This window comes from Topomyia yanbarensis, chromosome 1 (assembly GCF_030247195.1).
Source record: "Topomyia yanbarensis strain Yona2022 chromosome 1, ASM3024719v1, whole genome shotgun sequence".
Classification (NCBI taxonomy): domain Eukaryota; kingdom Metazoa; phylum Arthropoda; class Insecta; order Diptera; family Culicidae; genus Topomyia; species Topomyia yanbarensis.
In genome coordinates, this window is record NC_080670.1 from 191,556,889 (window position 1) to 191,577,321 (window position 20,433).

Here is a 20,433-nt window from a genome sequence, read left to right on the forward strand (position 1 = left end):
GTCGTCCTACAACTTCACTGAAAGTTGTATGGCTTTAACAAGAATGATCAAAAAGTAAATTTTATGATCTTGGTAAAATTAGAACTACCCGAACTCTTGTTTTAACAAAAAGAAGGGGCTCACAAATTACGAAAACTTTTCCAAAGACATAATAAGGTCAAGTTGTTTATTTTTCGAAGAATATCAAAATTCCTGCTAAATTTGCATTCTGAACCACTGTGCATTGGACCTGGCGTCAGTCTGGTGCTAAGTCAGTGTCAGATTCTGATGAGATGAAATCGAAACGAAAGCTGTCCAGATATTCCCACCCAATCCGTCGTACACCAGAAAACGCTCTACTCTCAGAAAAAAAAAGAACAGCTCCACACGCTACACGAACGAACGGTTATCGTTATCATTTCCTTATCTCCGTTCTTCCGTTACCCCAGCTTCTCCTACCTAACCGCTAATTACACTCGCTGTTGACCAAAACAGTTCAATTCGGGCATCAACAAAAATTGGACAAGTTCGGGAACGAGCGTGCAAACGAGTACGACACGACCTGCAATTATATATTATCGCGATTCCGTTCCCTTTGCTTTATGCGAGAAAGAGAGAGAGCGCGTAAAGTGTATGTCACGCTACTGCTGCTTGAATAAGTAACGTGACGCACGAAGATTAAAGCCGTTGGTTGGTGTTAGAAGTAGTAGCTATGCTCCACCAACAGTCAGCGACAACAGCAATAGCAGGACGACGAAAAAAGAAGCTTTTTTGGCACTTCTTATGATTCTACAATCAGACCCATCACTCGCGAGAGCGCCAATTTGAATGCGATTCGGTGGGATGCTCTGCGCGAAAAAAAAAATCAAAACGAAAGAGAGCGAGAGAAAGAGCGCGCGCGACCTCGCTTGCTGTCATGACCATCAGAACAGCGAGCGAGGAGAGCATGCGAAATCTTCTCTGATGATCAATCGAAAAAAGGCACGGCCGGCCGGCCGCTGCCAACAAGGGGAGGAAGCTTTCCTAACCTAAGCCCCCAACCCGTGTCTGTTCCGTACCCCGTCCCGCTCACCGCAAACACGATGGCGTACAACAAGCTAGCTATGGTGGTAGCATCAGGCAGTAGGCAAGCAAAGCAAGCAAACACAGATTTCCTCCAGAGCACCGCGGGGCCTAATCTGACTGCGCACGGGAATTTGCCGAATCAGTCCCGAGCAGAACGTCCGCGGGCCCGGCACGGGAGAAGTTCGAGGAAGCGAAAACATACACACAGGCGCACCGCACAGGATCGGAACGGAATCGGTGTGGCGATTAGTGGCAGGCCAGACACGATTTTGGCCGAAAAAGATTGTTGAAGAAGAAAATTAATTAAAATTAAAAAAAAAACACGACATGCGTGATCGTTTTGCGTGAGAGCTGTGTTTACCGGAGACGCGCAGAGTCCGAGTAGTGCAAAACGAAGAAAAAAAATCGCGGACTACTAGAATCGGCAAGTTCTAATCAGTTTCAGCTTTTTTTCGTTCGTTCGTTCGCCGAGTGTTACGTGACGTGAATGTTTGATTTTCCGGATTGGCCGAATATTGTGACGAATATCGTGAGTGTAGTTGTGTCACCTTGAGTCAGTCGCGCGCGCCCTGGTGGGAGGAAGGGCGAAGGGTTGGCGATCGAAGTACACTGATAGAGAGACACGGGGTTACGGCTGGAAGATTTCTACGTGGAATTTGTAGTTGTAACCGAGGACGACGCCGCCTCCAAATCTAAGCGTGCGTACGACGAATCTGCGATCACGTGTGTGCTTGCGCATATTTGGCAGTGTTTGCATCATAAAGTGACAATTTCGTGCACGGTTACATGTGCGACTCCGACGGGCTGTGAGTGTATCTGTGGGCTTGTGGTAGAGGAGGAGGAGGAGAAGAAGGAGACTGCCGCCGAAATGTTTGCAAATTTTAGCCATCCAACGCCGTCTCGCTCGTTCTTCGGTCTATCTTTCGACTGAAGAAAAAAACCCTCCGCCGGTTTTGTCAAGAAGGACGCGGCGGCTGGGCCCCCTCATCTTCCTTATCTCTTGCTTGTCACGGCACCGAGGGCACAGCAGCTTTCCAGGGTGTCTCGGCTGGCCGATCCGTCGTTAGTTGGTGTAAGCAGGAAGGGACGATATGCGTTTTTTTTGTTGGTTCGGTGTTCGGCTTAGATATGTATACAAACTCAACACACAACACAAAAAATCAGCCAAAATTGTGTGTCTAGTTCGTGCGCGGCGTGGCGTTGAGTGGCGTAGCGCGACGCGGGGCGACCTCCGCTGTGTGATCGAGTCTCTGTTGTGCTGTGCTCGGGGCGGTGTGCGAAATATCTCGCGCGGTGGCGACCCTTATGTGCAAAATCGGCACTCTCACTTGATCACTCTCGAACAGTTTTAGTTTGCATTGCGCGTCTCGCGGATGGTCGTTTTTTTGAGCGCTCCCTAGTAGGCCGAGCTCCAGCCACATGTGATTTCGTTGGGGGCAGAGCCCTTCTCCCTTTTTAGTGTTAACTGTGAACTTCACAACAGGTTACCTGCACCGGAAAACAACTACCTCTCTCAGGAACTTAGACTTAAGTGAAACTGTTTGTTTTTTTTTTTGGTTAAAAGTGTGCAAATGAAATTGAAACAATCTACCTCAAGCCGAAACGTGTTGAATCTCAGTGACCGACCGTAGCAGCAGCAGCAGCAGCAGAGCCGATCGTCCAGCTATATTAGCCTGGAGAAGAGACCACAGAACACCACCCGTGACAAGTGTTAGTACCCCTCACGTAAATGTTGCATTTTTTTTTTTGGTTTCCACCGATCGTTTGGGGTTAGTTTTGTTCGATTCCTACTTCTTCGTCGTCGGCTTCTTCTACTCGGACCCGTTCCACCGAAAGTGCCTTGCTAAAGTTGCTCCTGCTACTGCCACCGCCGCTCGCTCGCTCGCCCGATGGATTGGGGGCCACTCGGGCAGTGCTCTAACTTGCTCGCAAAAAAAAAAATATCTATATAATGAAAAAGCGAAAACAAGTTTTCTTCGCACTCGAACCTAACGGATTTTTGCGCTTTTACAACCCGCGAGGAGAACTGCTCGCGCGAAAAAAATAATCGCGCAACCCAAAGATGGGGAATTGGCAGTCCGGCCAGGCCGTGCCATGCCACTGCCTGAGACCAGACCAGGCCAGGCTGCTAGGCGCAACAGCAACCGCAACGAAAATAAAAAAAAGTACAACTTTGGACCTGTCCGAGGGCAAAAGGACCGCGCTGTGCTCCGGCGAAGCGCGGAGGGAGAAATGAAGTTTATTTTATCGTCCAATTTCGCCTATTCCCTTCGCGAAACTGGTTGTGACCGTGGGTGATGAAGGGGATCCATGCACAGTTGGGTTGAGTGTAGGTAGAATGGTGGCATGGCGGGAGGAACGGGGCCGTTCCCTTTTCGGCAGGCAGCCACGAAAACAAAAACGAAGAAAACTTTAAGACAAACGTAAAATTGATATGCGAAATCGCTGAACGATGGCGGGCCGGCGGAGGGGGTTTGAGGGACGACGAAAACAGCGACAGCGATTAGACGAGCATTCCTAACGCGAAATAGCACACATATGCAACACAAAAAAACAGCACACTGGGATGGTCGCGAGCGAGCGAGTTAGCGAGAGAATGGATGTGTGTGTTTGTGCGCAGGGAAGACAGATTAGCGCAGGAGATGTGAAAAAAGATCAAATCTTTGTGGTTGACCCACTAAATCCGTGAGTCCGGGGTGTTGGGTAAGGGGCGAATGCCCGGCAGCCCCGCCGGTTGTTCTGGTGTAAATTTTTTTTGTTATTTTCGCACTGTTTTTTTTCTTTTTTTTTTCGCTTGCCTTGGCATGTCAAATGTACACAGGAGCAAGTTATTGGACGAAATAAATTCGTTGACGGCGGTAAACAACTTGATTTTGACGGTAATTTGTGGGTTGGGTAAAGGCACGCACTAACACACACACACACACACACACAGACGAAAATAGATGATACTTTAATGTTACATTCGCGCCGGGAGGAATCCCGAATCGGGCCTTATTATCATGGCAGTACGCGCGCACATAAAGGAACAGCCTTGATAAGATAGCCCGCGAAGACGGCGGCGGCGACGGTAAATTTCATAATTTTACTGCATTCTTCCCGCTCGGGATGGTTGATGGCTGATCTGTTTCAATGTAATAATGGCCTTGAGTGTTCTTCGCAAAAAAAAATTATTTTCGGTCACAGGAGGCCAAGCAGCAATCAATTTGTTTCAGTTGCGTTGACGAGGACGACTGAAAAATGTGTCAAAATGGTGTAGATAAGAGGAGGAGAAATGTCTGTAAAAAATGAAGCGAGTTATGTCAGAGACATAACCAAAGTGAAGTAGAATACACTTTAGGCTGTTAATACGAATGTTGTAATTTTTCACTATGCTATGTTCTTTTTAGTGAAGAATAATTTTGCTAAAAACTATTTTCCTCCATTATGTAGAAAATTGTTTAAAACAAACACGTTAACAGTACAAAACCTATAACTACATCAGTTATGGAACTTGCGTTTCGACTTCGTCTCATCAGAATCCGACACTAACTTAGGAACAGGACTAAGCTAGCGTAGGATTGACGCCAGCTCCAAAAAAAACGGATACACAATTTGTGTTCCTGAGCAGACCCCTAGTCAAGCGTCATGTTCCGCAATCCGGCGCTAGCTTAGTTCTATCCCTAAATTAATGTTGGATACTGATGAGACGAAGTCGAAAAGCAAATTCCATAACTATTAACTATTATTATTTTACTAACTTCTGTAAGGTTTTATTAACTCCAGTTATTTCAATATTTCTAATGGAAATACCGAAATAACGGTACACGTATATCGAATTTTCTACTGTTGCCAAATGAATTGTTTCAGTATCATTAAATGCTCTTTTCAGGGTTGCCATATGAGAATCCATATGTTCGAATATGTTTAATTATTTTAGATTTCGATGTATGTGTACTGATATTCCGGTATATCAAAATAACTGCTTTTAATATTACCTTTGAGAAGGTAGTAAATATTGCAGCAATCGTATTAACAGCCCAAAGTGTATTCTACTTCACTTCGGTTATGTGTCTGACATTACTCACCCATCGTTTTGGAATTCTCGTCACCAACATTTTTCTTCTTCTCTGCGGTCCGGTGGTAGCCGATTTCTTCGGTTTCTTTTCGGTTTGCTTTGACATCAGAATGGCTTAAATATTAGGCCAACACACCACCCTAGAAAACAATTTGTTCAGCTCGCTCGAAAAACGAAGGATGGTCCTTATCACGGACAGCGTTTACTGCCAGCTTCAATACTTTGAACGCAAGCTATTCCATCACTGCTGCCGGGCAGACGACACGCTTGGCGTAGTAACCCTTTCTCAGCAAACGATGGATTCGGCCGACAGGGCAGGAGTGTAACACACAGAAATAATGCCTCACTCGCATACGACCCCCGGTTTTTGTACCTCAGTTCAGTTTACGGTCAAAGCCAAAGGGGGTCGGCCATCGAACAAAAATAGTTTGCTTCCATTGCACAGTGGTCCAGAATGCAAATTTAGCAGGAATTTTGAGATTTTACTAAAACTAAACAACTTAGCCCTATTAAGTTTTTGGAGAAGTTTTCGTAGTTTATGAGCCCCCCTCTTTTTGTTAAAACAACAGTTAGGGTGGTTCTAATTTTACCAAGATCAAAAAATTAACTTTTTAATCATTCTAGCTGGAGCCGAACGACCTTCAGCAAAGTTGTAGAACGACAAATTTTGGAAAAGTTTGCTGAAGACATGTAGAGCTGTCATACTTTTTATTTTACAATAAATTTAAAGTCGGAGCTTAGGGTGTTTCTTCGAAATACAGTTTTATTCCAATAACTTTTGCTGTATTCATTAAAAACTGAAGTAGTCTTCAGACAACTTTAATATTGTTTCAAGGCGAATAATTTGTTTCATGACACCATATATCTAGCTATTTGCGTTGAAAAGTTATGAGCACTTTTTCGCCAAAAATGGGGTTGTTTTGAATAACAATATCACTCATTTGGGGCAAATAAACGATAATTCTTTTTGATCTATAAATAAGGTCATGATTAGAGTTATAATTGAGCAAAAAATTGCGAATACGATATTTTTTTAAATTTCATAAAATTGATTTAAAAAAATCTATTTTTGAAATATTAAGTGCTTATATCTTCTGAACAATAAAAGCTAGAGTTTTGATGTATTAGAAGAAAATGTTCATCTTCAAAAACTCTGAAAAACATCTGAAGGATAGGTTGTAAAAAAATAAAAACTGAACAAGTTATATTAAAAATTTGGTTTTTCATGAATTGATTCTTTGTAATATGTTTAAATAACTTTCACAGTGAACAATATAAAAAATGTAGTTTCGTTTTCATGATAAAATATTGCACTTTACAATACTTTTCTATTATTTTAAATAGTGGGTAGGGTGGTACTAAATTTTTTAAAATCAGAAATATAACTTTATAATGGTTCGAGCTAGAGTTTCGCTGTCTTCCACGAAATTGAAGATAATGAAATTTTGAAAAACTTTGTCGAAGACACTGAAACTCTATGTCGTATACTTTTCATTTTACAAGAAATTTACCAAAAAATTTAGGGTGTTTCTTTAAAAATTGTTTTCTTTGTATAACTTTTGTAGTTTTGATTTTTCATTAAGATCACTTTATAAATACTTTCAGATATTTTGAAGGAGACCAATTTGTCTTAATACATTGAACCTCTAGCTTGGCTCGTTAGAAAGTTATAAATACTTTTTACTAAAAATAAACAATTGTTTGAGTAAATATTGCAAGATATAAAAAAATATCGTATTTGCCATTTTTGGTGATCTATACTACAAAGCATGCTATTTCATATGAAAGCAACAGTATTCAATGTTGAGTGCCCAAATCAAAAAATATATTTTTTATATAAAATTTTTTATAACTTTAAAACGAAAAAAGTTAAGTAGTTAGTGTTTTAAAGCAAATTATGCGCCCTAAAATAATCTTTAAGTTGTCCAAAGGGTACTTTAGCGTAAAATAAAAACTTCAAAAGTTATGGAAATAAAACCGTTTTTTAAGGAACACCCTAAAGCTTACATTTGAATTTATCGTGCAATGGAAAATATAAAAGTCCTCTGACTTGTATGTCTTCAGCAACTTTGTCTAAAATGTGTTGCTCTACAACTTGATCGAAGACAGTAAAGCTCTATCTCAAATCGTTAAAAAATTCTATTGTAAATATTGCTAAATTTGAAACCACCCTAGCATCGGCTTAAACAAAAAGAAGGGCCTTGCAAAGTACAACAACTTTGCCAAACATGTTGTAAGGCCAAGTCATTTAATTTTAGCAAAAAGTTAAAATTCCTGCTAAATTTTCATTCTGGACCACTGTGCATTGTCAAAGTGGTCTGGCTCGATTGTAGGCGAATTGTACGGACCAATCATGGTGCAGATAATAGCTGCTTTCACAAAATCCATTATTTTCGTTATTTTCAGTAATTGTACATTCTACAGAATTAGTACAAAGTGGTTGTACATATTTCCAATCAGATAGCGCAAAAATCTGACGTTTTCATTCAAGTACAACAGCAGATATTTGCGCGTTTAAAAAATTGGGTTAAATTCCGGCCGAAAACTTTGAAACGGGGACCCCTATATTGAAACGTTAGAAGTATTCTACTTCAAAGGTTCGGGATGTTTGCGTGGGTAAACATCTATTCAACTGATCAGTTGTTTTGAATATCTTCTCAACATATCAAATTTCTTCACAGTATTCACAGCTGTAATAAAAAGTACCCATCAAATATATCAGATTACTACAATTACTTGCTCCAATCAGAAAGGATTCCTTGAGTATTGAAAGGCAGGCCCGTAGGTTGTTGTTGGTCGGGTTGGCCCCCGCCAAACTAAAGCAAACTACACTATAAAATAATTGAAATACGTTGTAAAGCAATCAGGTACATACTAAATTATCGTTCACAAATTGAACTGGAAACGCCAACTTGAGATTGGCAGTGTTCCCCGGGACGCTCTAGAAACTCTTTGTTTGATCTAGAATTCCTGGGATCATCAGAGGCGGTTTGCTTAAGCTTTGTAGCTTTGAAAAATCTATTTCAAAACTTCTTGTTAGTAAACAGCATTCTGAATGCACACAACAGCAGTAAAACGGAATTTTAACTAGTAGTAAATCAACCGCATAATTTGCCAGAGGCAGCTTTTAGATGACATTTAAACCTAATCGGTGACGACGCCATCGATCTCTACTCTGTGAGCGGGAATGTAGACACGGAAGTCCTTTATAAAATACTTGTCGTCAGTAGTATCATTTACTTGCCTTAGATAAGACATCACAATGCTGAGCTTTTCTTGGCGCACTTCCGTGCTACCCGTCGCGGCTGAATATTTCTGTTTCAGTTCCTTAGAAAAAGGTCTTTTTCAGGCCAATTCATTTATGCACGGGTCTGGAGTCCGGCGCAAAGTGAAAAGTTGAATTCAGAAACTACGGGAGATGTAAGAAATTGAACGACGAGTCGGGCGATAGTACAGCTAAAATGTGCTCGCTTATATTTATTAAAAATGTCTGATTCCACTAGACTAGGTGTCATTCTAAATTCTAAAACTTCTCTTACGTAACTATGTACTATAAACTATTTTTGCACGCTTATAACTCTACTGGCCGCTTGAGAAACGCCTAACTTGAATTTTGTGAATAATTTAAAACCTATGCAAAAAAACTAGTCTATTGGAAATCGGTAAAATTGAAAAGTTCACAAAAAAGGGAAAATTGCCATCAACGTGGCAGGTATTTCGGGCCGTACCGTGAATAGAAAGCACCTAAGTGGCTCAATCATACACGAAAAGTTATAAATATTGGTACCGTGTGCTTGTTTGTATCAGTTTTTGCTCTTATGCATAACGCGCAACACCACGGCTATAACGCGTCTGGACACTACAAGAAGCGGTAGACGCTATGGATTTTTGACAGCGGGGGCATTAACACCACTAAACCATGTACGAATTTTTCGGTGTCAGTTTTGGATTGCGTTCAATACTGCACGATGCGAAGTATGTGTGCTGCTTGTGAGTTTGCGTTTGAACAAAAATATTTTTATGCTTGTGTGTGCGTTTTATTGACACTATTTTCGGCGTATGAGTACATATATGTGATACGTTTTTAATCACTAAGGCATCTGACAACATGCTTCTGTAGTTATTTCTAAAGCACGGTCGGACTCAGCTGGATTTGCGCCTACAGAAATGCTTTTTCAGCAACTTCACTTAATACTTTTCAGTTTTATATCAGGAAATAGCTGATATTTTGTCTTTGGAGCATAAACCAGTTGTTATGTTTTCATTGGAATTATCAAGTTATGAAACAACACAATTATGACTAAAATCCAGGTTCAGGTACGATTATTTGTGTTATCGCGTTTATTTAAAACAAAAGTCGCGTCCTAATTAGATTTGCACATTATACTTTACATATAAAAGAACCAACACCGACTCTAACCTATAAAGGTTAAAGTGCCTGGTTTCTTCCAATTAAGGAGGGTGCTTCACTAATTCATTAGTTACTCGGCCCACAATCGTACAAACTACCATCAACTGCTTTGCTTCATTGTTAAGAAGCAAGCAAGGCCCTGAAAACGGTGAAATGTTCGTGTTTGAGCGCAACAAAAACTAGAATCGAGTATCCCAATTGCCGCCATACCGTTTGACCCAATGCATTGATCAAAGATGGCAGACGCCGTTCTAAACAACGGCTTCAAATGGGTAGGATGATAATAGAAACATGGCCAAATGTAGGCTCATTACCCACCTTAACCGGCGAGCGGAGATAACATTAATTTTTATTGGTGCGAGAAAGAGAGAAGCATTTTCAACTCACGCTGAATGCGAAAAGAACAACTGAACCTGCAGAAACTCGACAGCTGCTGTATGCGAGAAACCGAAAATATGAAGGTTCTTTAGAACTTTGACTTTGGAAAGAACTCACACTAGCATATTTACGATCTTTAAATAATAATAGATCAACGGCATGAACGGCAGATCCCGGCTGGCCACGAATATGGAAATTGATTGGTCAAGCTTGAACTTTTAAGGAATCTTCTGACCAAACAACATGCTCGATGTCTTGGTAACCCTTGCCACACTCGCCTAGTTCTCTGTCACTGCTCCCAATATGAGAGAGAGATGTGCATAGTGTGTATAGCCAGCGAACGTTGATGGTACGGACTCCTACAAAAATTCTCTTTCATGGACTTGTATTTTATGCAGAACGTGTAATCTAAATGTTAGAGAAACACACGTAAATGAATTAATACCTTGCGCACGTAGCTGAAATACATTGAAGATCCCAAAAATGGAATTCAATTACGTTCAATACGCAAACTATATTCGTCCCACGTTGATAATATGAGTGTTTGCGGCTGAACCGAAACAGTCGCTCCCATACTCAGTTACAGAGAATACAGTTATTTAATATAACCTCTGTAAGTTTCCTTGGCAAACACCTTGCCAAGATCAAATTAATAGGTGAAACAACAAATTATACGAATAGTTATTTAATATTATGCGAAATTATACGAATAGTTACTTAGAATGAACGGTGAAGTTTATTCAAGATAACAATTGTTACAGAAACGTATCTTTATCCTTTACTGGCCACGACTACAAAACCCATTAGCTCTTTAGAGCGTATGCTAGTTGAATTTTTCCCGAAGCAGCTTAGGAAAATCATTTATACCCTACCCTTTGCGAAAGGCAAACTGAATTTTGATAACAAGCCGTTAACCTTCCTCCAAATTGTCTGGACGTAAGGGAATCCAATCGGCCGATACGAATTGTGTCCAAAGCTGGTTATATATGACTAACAATCAATGTGACTTGTATCCAGTCAGTCCCATGGACCAATGCTTGGATCAGTAGATTCTGCAAAGATTGAGTTTGATTCTGTCTGACCTAAGAGTATTATTTTCGTATGACATGCACTAGTGTATTCATCGTTAAATGTCAGTAAATTACCTTTGTTACAAAGTCTAAAGTCACGTCGAATTACCTCGTGTGTTCGAAAAAAGCTAGTTCAAAGAAATCCTCTCATCGTTTCGCTTGCATGACGGTTTCTGCCTAAGGAGATCAAAAATAATCACCCGCACCTATCCCTCGAGTGCGGGATCTACGCCATATTTGCATGTCAGTTGACAATCTATTTCCTTCTACATTGAAACGTTAGAAGTATTTTACCTCCAAAGATCGGGATGTTTGCATAAATTTTCATTGAATCAGCTGCAATAAAAGCACCCATCAAATATAACAGATTATAATGGCCGATATGCAAATTACCTGTTCCAATTAGGAAGGATTCTTAGTGTCAATAGGATCGCAGCCCTATCCCTGCAATGTCACGTACATTAGAAATCGTTTTCGAAGTCTGTCGAAATAGAAGTTCCAGTGCGGAATCCCGATCGGAATGGAACCACAAAAAATTTAACAGAATGCAATTTTCATAACAAACTGTGACATTTACAGCTGGACGTTCGACAGCGTTTAACCTGCTGCGTTTAAGATCCTACATAACAGAGGGTAAACGTCACACCTAAACCAACTTCGACCTAGTAACAATTTATGTTCTATGGTAGTTTTATAGCCATTTACGAAACTTACACTGCACTTGCACTACACTTTACCTTCTGCTTTCGATAAGGTAAACCACGATATCTCAATCGCAAAAATATAACAAAATTTGAAATAAATGGTAGTTTTTGCAACGCTTTCGCTTCTACCTCACATAGCGAGAGATAGTGGTTATCATAGCCAGGTACCTACATTTACTCCTACGTCAGAAACACCTCTCAAGGAAGCCACTTGGGACCGTTGTTATTTCTGCTGTACTTCAATGGTGTTAATTAGAGAATTTTAAAAAAAACACTCATCTCCCCTTCATATCATGACAAATGTCAAAATAAGCTCACATGCCAAATTTCACATAATTTGGACAGTTTTAGACCCCCGCCCACTTCGCTTGACATAGTGCTTGACATTGGCACTATGGCAAAATATGAGGAAAAAATATATTTAATGCTATTACTTTTGAAGTAGCACTCGGAAATTTACTGTTTATATCTTTTTTTAAAGATACATTTTTAGCGCTGTAATTGAACTATTTTCGTTACTCCGAAAATAGGAGAAATTAGATTTTGGGGACGCTATGTTCAAAAAATCTACTATTCTTGATAACCTTAGTTCTGCTCTATGCTGCAAATCATAATATTTAGCAGTGTAAGAAAATCTCAGAAATCGAACGAAATCTTTGCGATTCTAGTCAGAATACGCGACGTTGGGGTTCTAGGACATTTTTTTAGTCATATCAAATTTTATCATTTTTTCGTACACATAGGGGAACATGGGGAGGTTTGACCAGGTTTTCAGTCAAACCCACGTAAATCTCTAAAAAAGGTTTCAATCATTCAAAACTCATTAAAACGTATAATGCGTATTCATGATTTTTTGCAAAATTTTTGGTTTACTTTTTCAAAAGTTATAAAAGTTTTTCTGGGATCGTTTTTTGGTCAAGTCTCCCCACAGCGGGGAAATGTAAAATCATTTTACTACTTAATAAGGAATTAAATGATATATTAGCACTAGTAAAAAAGAATTTCTCGAGGAGACATGTCTATACCAAGTTTGATAAAAAATTACATCGTTTAACTAACGCAAATTTATTAATTACGGAATATGCTTTAAGAGGAAAAGTTTTTTTATTCCAAACTTTCAAAATTACCTGACGGGATCGAAATAAGCATAAAAATATTTTTTAATTTTTTTTGAGAACCAAATAGAGCACGTTATTGCCAATTGTAGAATTTCGCGCTTGGTCAAGTCTCCCCATGTTCCCCTAACTTTATTATTCTTCGATCAAATTTTATATTTCATACCTTGTTGAACGTGGAAAATTCTCAGGGACAAAATAAAAATAAACGAGTTATCGGTAAAATTCATAAACATCTGATTTTTTGACATTCAATCTAATACCCCAACTTCCTGTATTTTTCCTAAAATTTCTAAACATAGCAAAGTAAATAATAATTTATTGTTAAAAGGAGTTGATATGCGCTATTTAATGATAGCAAATCTACGGCAAAAATAGAGATTTAAAATAAATAATATTATTTTGCAGTGGTTTCGATCTCCTATCTGACACAGCGAGCGATAGTGAATATCATAGGAGACCCATAGTTACTTCTACCGCAAGGAAGCCACTTGGGATCGTTGATATTTCTGCTGTTTTTCAATGATGTACATCTAGTGCCGAAGACTTCATTGTAGTGCGTTTGATTCGCTTAATTCAGTACTGTAGATTTTTCCTTCATCAGCTTCAAGTCTTTGCCAGCTGGTCTAGCACGGTTCGTGTATATAAACCCGTAGGAATGTTCGATGAACGCATTTCCAAGAAAGAATGATCCGATTTATTTGAACTGCCGTTTACTTACTAAATTACGTTGGATACTTGTGTTTCGAATCCATCTCGTCATTAACTATCACCAACTCAAGGGTCAAGCTAGTCGATGTATATGAACTAGTACCCAAATCAATTTTTCCTCTCAGGTATAAATATTGCATAATGACTGAAGTTTGGTTCCTTAGCCATTTTATGGATAGTTACTACATAAAGTTTCTCTACAGCAGCTCCTCGCGATCAATCCCGAAATATAGTCCTGTAGTTTGGAGTTTAAATACGAACAGTGTCGCTATCTATATTTCACGTACACGTGAATGGCAAAAACCAGGCTGTAAAAATAGAAACAATCATTATAAGGCTTTGATAACTTATTTTTTAAAGTTGAAAATAAAATGCCATAGTTAGATGAAATTGTCAATAGAAAAAAAAACTCTAGAGTGGGGTACTTTTTTTTCACTGCGGTTTGCGTGAGATTTTTTTTTAAATATACCGTAAGACGATTCTGATGCTCGAATTGAGACTCTTCTCCATCGGAAGCTTTTAATTTTTTAAAATATCAACAGTCAGTCAGCACCGTCTTTATGGTCAGGCACACTGCACAGTAATTTTTTCTATAAATGCGCCAACAGAAAAATATATATGAATTGTTTTCCCAATCTACTTTCTTCTCCTGCTCGAGTCAAAGCAACAAACGATCACAGTGAACAACAACTAGCAATTGACGAAAAAGAGCTTTTCTCCAATCCCGTATTGTCGACTTTAATTTTCCTTTCTATGCGACCGAGTCTTCGTGACGTGAAATATTTTCTGATGGTAAACATGGAGCTTAAGCTTACCAAAGTCGCCTCTATTCAGTTTCATCAGTTGCACAATTCGGTACAGGTATCATTCAGTACGTTAGTCCAAGCTATACTTATACGGATGTCCCAAAACGGTATAGAATTAATTTTGAACATTTTTTAGCTTCCCTGAGCAGAAAAATACTCTATACTGTGAGCCGTTTTGACATATGAAATTTCATTTGAGATCGGACACTTTGAAGTCGGTCTATGGTACTGTCTTAGGATTTTGACGACATGCTTTTCATATAAGTCCAGGGGTTTGCATCCAGAGTCATAGCACTAGTGCATTAGTCAGCACCAGACTGACGCTAATCCAAAATTGAAAACACTACTTGTGAACACACTAAACGATTTTTATCTCATGATGTCCCGCAAGAGAGCAAAATTTGTTTGCTAATGACACATACATAATTTTGTTTTGTGCCGTTTATGTACAAAGTGGTTTTAATCCTTATCCGTAGTTCTATGTATTATTGCTTAGAATTCTGGTAGCTTGCTTCAGAACTCTGCAGATCTCGAAATTTTTGTGTTTTCTTACTCCATTTCCAGATGGTATGCTGCTCAGGTTGCCGATGGATTCTGGTAGTATCCATAGCAGAATTATTCCCAGAGTGGTGGAATACTTTTCAAGCAGCAGTTCTTCAGAAGATTCTGATTTGCTCAGTAATTTGTTCGAATCATACTCATGTTTCGAATGAAATCCTGTCAAATCTTCTGGTGGAAAACCGACTGAGAATTTTGACGGAATTCACCTCGCACCTCGAGGCAGAAGACAAGAGTTCGTTTCTCTCTACTCGCCAGCTTCTGTGCTTGGCTAACCGAGACATCATTCGGTACCAGCTTAAGGCGTTCACATAGGTTGTCTGAACTGTGTCCAACTGGCGCCAATTTGGTGTTAGTTACTGACGAGTGGAACACGAAACCTTTAAATCCAACTTTTCTATACCAAAAAAACAATACTAAAATCTGCATTTCCCAATTCATGTCGCATGTCAGCTCAAAAGCCCCAAGAGAGACAATTTTCTTCACAAAATTTTTTTGGCGTTGTACCAGATTTCGAAGTTTCATAACATTTTAAGTTATTTGGTATCTGAAATAGGATGACGACTTCTGAAACTTTTGATACACTTTGAAATTTTGTGTTTTTTCATGGGTGAAAATTTTTAAACTTTTTTTTCGTTTTGCGCAATCCCTTAATCATGTCCGATCGAACTCAAATTTTACGTAGAGCCTTTTTTCGATGTGTTGAAACATTTTAGATTTGAAAATTCAGCATGACTATAATAATTGGCACCCTTGTGTCCAGTTTCATCATACACGGAACGTTGCCAAAATTAAAAACGTCAACAACAACTCTTAACCTAAGACAAGACATGGCAATAGGTGGGCCGTTTTTGTTCCAATTTTACGTCAGAACGGTCCAGCTCCTGATTGGTTGATTCTGACTTTTTTGCACCGTACGCAATGATACTGCAGGGATAGCGAAATGATGTTTGGCTGTATTTGCTATATTTATAGGAAAAGATTACATTACTTTTTATAAATAAAATTATTATTGTTAAAAAAGTAAAAATTACTAAATTGAACAGAAATTTTGCAGCAAAGTGAAACAAGTATTTATCATTCATTTACCGTATACATGATTGATTACCTTTAACAAAAATAAGATAGAAACCACACTACAATCTAATTTTTTTCAGAAAATGGCTTCATCAAACCTCACTTAACACCCATGACATGGAAAAACGGTGCCCTTCATCAATATAGTGAATTCAAGATACAAAATATTGCCGACATACAATAAATTAACACGACTCCATTTTCTTTAATAAAAATAGCAACACTGTTCGGAAGATTTCGGCAGGGTGAAATGTGTGAAAAGAAGAATGTTGAAGGAAAAATAAGAATCGGATTGTCACATCTTGTCTTAGCTCTAAACTGCACTCGTGGGAAAAATGTCACCGCTAAATCACGTAGTCTGAAAAGACAGGTTTGAAAATGTTTATAACATATACAGTAATGATCCGATTTTATCAGCCCCCGAAAATCCGTTTGATGGGCTCTACCAGACGAAGAAGTCAAATTCGAGTAAATTATTTCTTGAGCATATGGTTGTTTTAAAGATGCGAAGTATGCACAAATAAGTACATCGTTTTTAAAATTTTGTGCTGGAAGACCCCTTAAGGGAAATTTGCAGCGAATGATCAGAAAGGATTATGGGTCCATGTCGAGGGATCCAATGAGAAGACCTAAACAGCTCCGGTTTATTAATAAGAAAGAATCAAAATGTTTCACTTTTATCGATATCTGATTGTCAACCTAAACTACACTAAGGGGTTGATAGAAACGGGTCTTTACTGTGTATGAAATTCCAAGTGATTCGAAGCATATTTCATCGTTTATATGTTATTCAAACATTTTATTCGAACAGCTTCGACCAAAAATTATTTTTGTGTAACCATATTAAATAGTCAAGATACATTTTCGTGTTAAAAATTGATTTAGTATTCCAAAAAATGCTTCCAATTTTTTTGCTTTGATCTTCACGACAAATAATTTTTCGAACCGCTCTAATTATTAATAATGTTTGTTTTTAGTCTTTATTCACATCTAAATTTTATTCAGTGTATTAGAATTGCTGTTTAACATCTAATGTGAATTTGTTACAGAAAAAAACTATTTTTGAGTCACTCTAATGAATTTTTTTCTTGTTTTTGAAATATTGTGTTAATGTTACTCAGTGGCTAGAAGGAAATTACCTGCTAGTCACTAGTTGACGTGACTCTTAATTGAACCACCACGGCAAAATATTTTTGAGCCACCCTAATGAAGATTAAAATCAATTTTTGAAATGTTAATTTCACTTACCTGAATCACTCTAAACCACTCAATTTAAGCCGTTACTAAAAAGTAATTGTTGTCGAGCCACCCTAATGAATAGTACTTAAATACTTGAGTCAACATAAAAAAGAAATTTTGTGTAACAAAATTACTTTAAATTAGCAGACTCCACACTTGATTCGAAGCCAAAGCTTAAAGAAATAATGCAAAGGCATATTAAAACGAAGCTGGCTAAGAGGGCAAGTTTGAACTAGTCTAAAAGTTTTTTGTCTCATTTCGTAGTAATTTTTCTAAGAAAAATTACCTACAAAAGAGCGGCTGATGTTTAAAATACCCCTTCTACTATTCTGTACGAAACGAACACTATCCTGATCAATTCGTGACATTTTTTCTAATGAGAATCACTTTGTTCAAGTTTTAGATTCTTTTCATTCTCCACAACAAAAAAAAATGTTATTTATGCTAGTTGTATACACTTCGAAATTTAGTGAAAAATTGTTGTCATTATTTCCGCACGAACAGTGCAACATTTGAACGTTTCCCTTTAGTAAAACGGGAGAGATTAGCATTCAACTTCTGACGCTACCTTTCCGGTCGATATATAACAATGGTCCCATAAATATTTTAAAAGTTCCTGTAACATTTTTTAGACAGTACTGGTATTTTGACACCAATAATGTGTCGGTATTTCTGAAATTCTCGTTCCTGGTATGAATCATGCAGTACCTAAAACAAACAGCCACTGTGTTTTTTTTTTCAGCACGCATTGGTCTTTAGTTTCTCACATATTTCGAGCTAATCGATATTTGTAGTAGAAAATCTAAGACCGGTTCTTTTGTTGTAGTTAATCATTGATATGCGTTTCGACTTCGTCTCATCAGTAACTGGCAGACCGACTTGTTCGTCACACGTAGATGCTAGATCTACAACGGAACACTACTTGCGTCCACAAGCAAACAACTGATCACGAATGATGTCCCGCAAGAACGGAAGTTCTCCGATTGCTGATGAGATCGTTTTATATTTAGCGTCTATCCGTGTCGTCGGTCAAGTCGGTCCGCCAGATACTGATGAGACAAAATCGAATCACAAATCCATGACTTACTATAGTAAAGCAAATGTTCTTTGTTGATATTTTTGTTCGCGCTTGCTGCGAGTGGAGTAGCTGGTTTTTGTTTTGTTTTTCACTGTACGTCTTTCTGTTTATTGTGGCGGACACAGGTTGCAATCAAACCGGTTCTGGATTTTGCCGTCGGTAAAAGATTGTCGTGATTTTGGCAGCTTTTAAAAACTGAATAATTGATGTCTTTACCGACTGATATTAGAAACGAGATGTTAGATTTTGATTATTATAGAGGATTTAACCCTAAATGTCATTCTCCTCCGAAATATTAGAAACCAGACGGCTTTCGTTGAAAACTAGCGAAAGGGTCTTTTATCATGTTTTAATAGTATGACATTCAGTGCATGTTTTGTACAAATTAGTATTGCATTTTTATTATACAACTGTTGGGATGTGTAAACATATTTTAGTCTGTTCCACAATTGATCATTATTTCATAACTTCGTGACTATTTAACGAAAAGATCAAATTAGACACGAAGTACGCAGTACATGTTACAACGCTCCGTGTTCCCTTATCTGTACCGAATCTGAACAAAGCCTACCCCGTGGTACCAATTCCGTCGAAGACAGCAAGGTCGAACGAACGCAAAAAACAACACCCCAAACGATCACACACCCCGTCACGTAGGATCTACTCAACCACAGGCCCCCACGTCACACGCGCAAGCCCCTCGCTCTCTCTCTCACTCACGCGCGCGCACACACTCAGTTTACATCCCACCTATCCAGGGTCTACTACGATCCGTGGTGCGATCACGTTCTTTTCACCCATACAATATTCAACATCAATATGCAACGAATGACTGTATATCCCACAGGATCTGCTGCAGATTAGATTGCTGTGTCCGCGCGGAATGACACCGGGGCACCGCGCTCAGTCTCGAACAGCGCAGAACCATGTCCTTCGCCACATTCTAATACAACACAAGTATCTCTCCTATAGCTCATGCATTTTAACCACGCAAAGCCCCAGTCGCACCGCGAATTAGAAGTAGAAGAAAAAGAAGCAACCGCCGCGATTCTGCATTTTTCGCTGACCACACAAACCTTCCCCAGTTCCGTACCGTACCGACGACGGTCGAAGAGGGAAACACAAATAAATAAAACATCACCTTAACTCGAAAGAAGAAGAAGACAAAACTCGGACTCATGTGATCCCGTTTTTGGATTGGCGGATAGAGAAACAGCGCAGCAGGAATTCGTAAAGTGACACAACCTCAAACCTTCAAATCAAAAGCGTCGTCGGAACAAGATAAAAATAGTGCGACGATGAGACAGAAGTTAGTGCGAGTGAAATAGCTACCGTAGAACTTCGTGTGGCACAAGAGAATACGCCGGCAGCCAGTGCGCCAAAGGGGTTACACACCGACGAACCCAAAGTTTAACCTTGGATTATACATATATTATTAGTTCTTTTTTTTGCAAACCCGCGATCACCTCCTCCGCGTTACCGTACCATCGTCGGCGACCGCAACAGCAGCAGGTAGTGTGGAGGGCGTTTTGTGTGTACCGCGCGTCCTACGTCTCTCCGGTATCGTCGTAGCTTAAAAAACACCTAACCAAAAAATCTACCTCCAAAGCGTCGCGATCGCTAACACACACCAAGAAGCGCCCGCGTGTAACGACGCCGAACGAAACCGACATCATTTTGGTGGTGTTATTGTTGTTTCTTTTTTTTGCTCACCGCCCTGCCGGTCGTCGTTGACAACGTATTGTTTGCTATTCACCACGTTGGATTCGGCAGATTTTACATTCATACCACACACATATCCGAACAAAAAAAAATCGCCAAACCATCAACAGCCTAACGTAGCAGAAGCAGCAGCAGCCGGCGGTAGCAGAAACCTGCAAAACTTCGTTGTAAAGTCGAAGGTAATTCACTTTTTTTATGTATCATTACCTGATTTTAGTTTTATAATTCGCCTATTTCACGTTTGGTTTATGACCCTCCGCCGCCGCAACCCGGTGATGATGGTGAAGATGATGATGATGACGATGATGATGGTCGTTCGTTTGCCGAAAATATTCGCCAACTGGTAAACTGGCTGGTTTTTATCGCGCAGTAATTTCGCGAATCCCCTCGCTCCGCTCGGTCCAAACCCCGCGCAGCACACACATACGCGGCTGCCCCCCGGTGGTGTTGCGTTGTGAGGGGC

The 20,433-nt window shown here is 39.3% G+C and overlaps 1 protein-coding gene across 14 annotated transcripts in view; it reads left to right on the forward strand.

The window, feature by feature from the left end:
• Positions 1–20,433, forward strand: part of LOC131685169 (sex determination protein fruitless) — a 624,000-nt gene that overhangs the window by 423,794 nt on the left and 179,773 nt on the right. The window contains exons 1-2 of one of the 14 annotated variants that reach the window (XM_058968754.1): positions 894–1,573; positions 19,221–20,149. The exons of 10 other annotated variants lie outside the window; for them this stretch is intronic. The gene's annotated coding sequence lies outside the window, so the exon portion shown is untranslated. Of the gene's footprint in view, positions 1–893; positions 1,574–2,177; positions 2,755–19,095; positions 20,150–20,433 lie in introns of those variants that run through there. 3 more of the 14 variants (XM_058968763.1, XM_058968730.1, XM_058968745.1) reach the window with 3 other exon arrangements.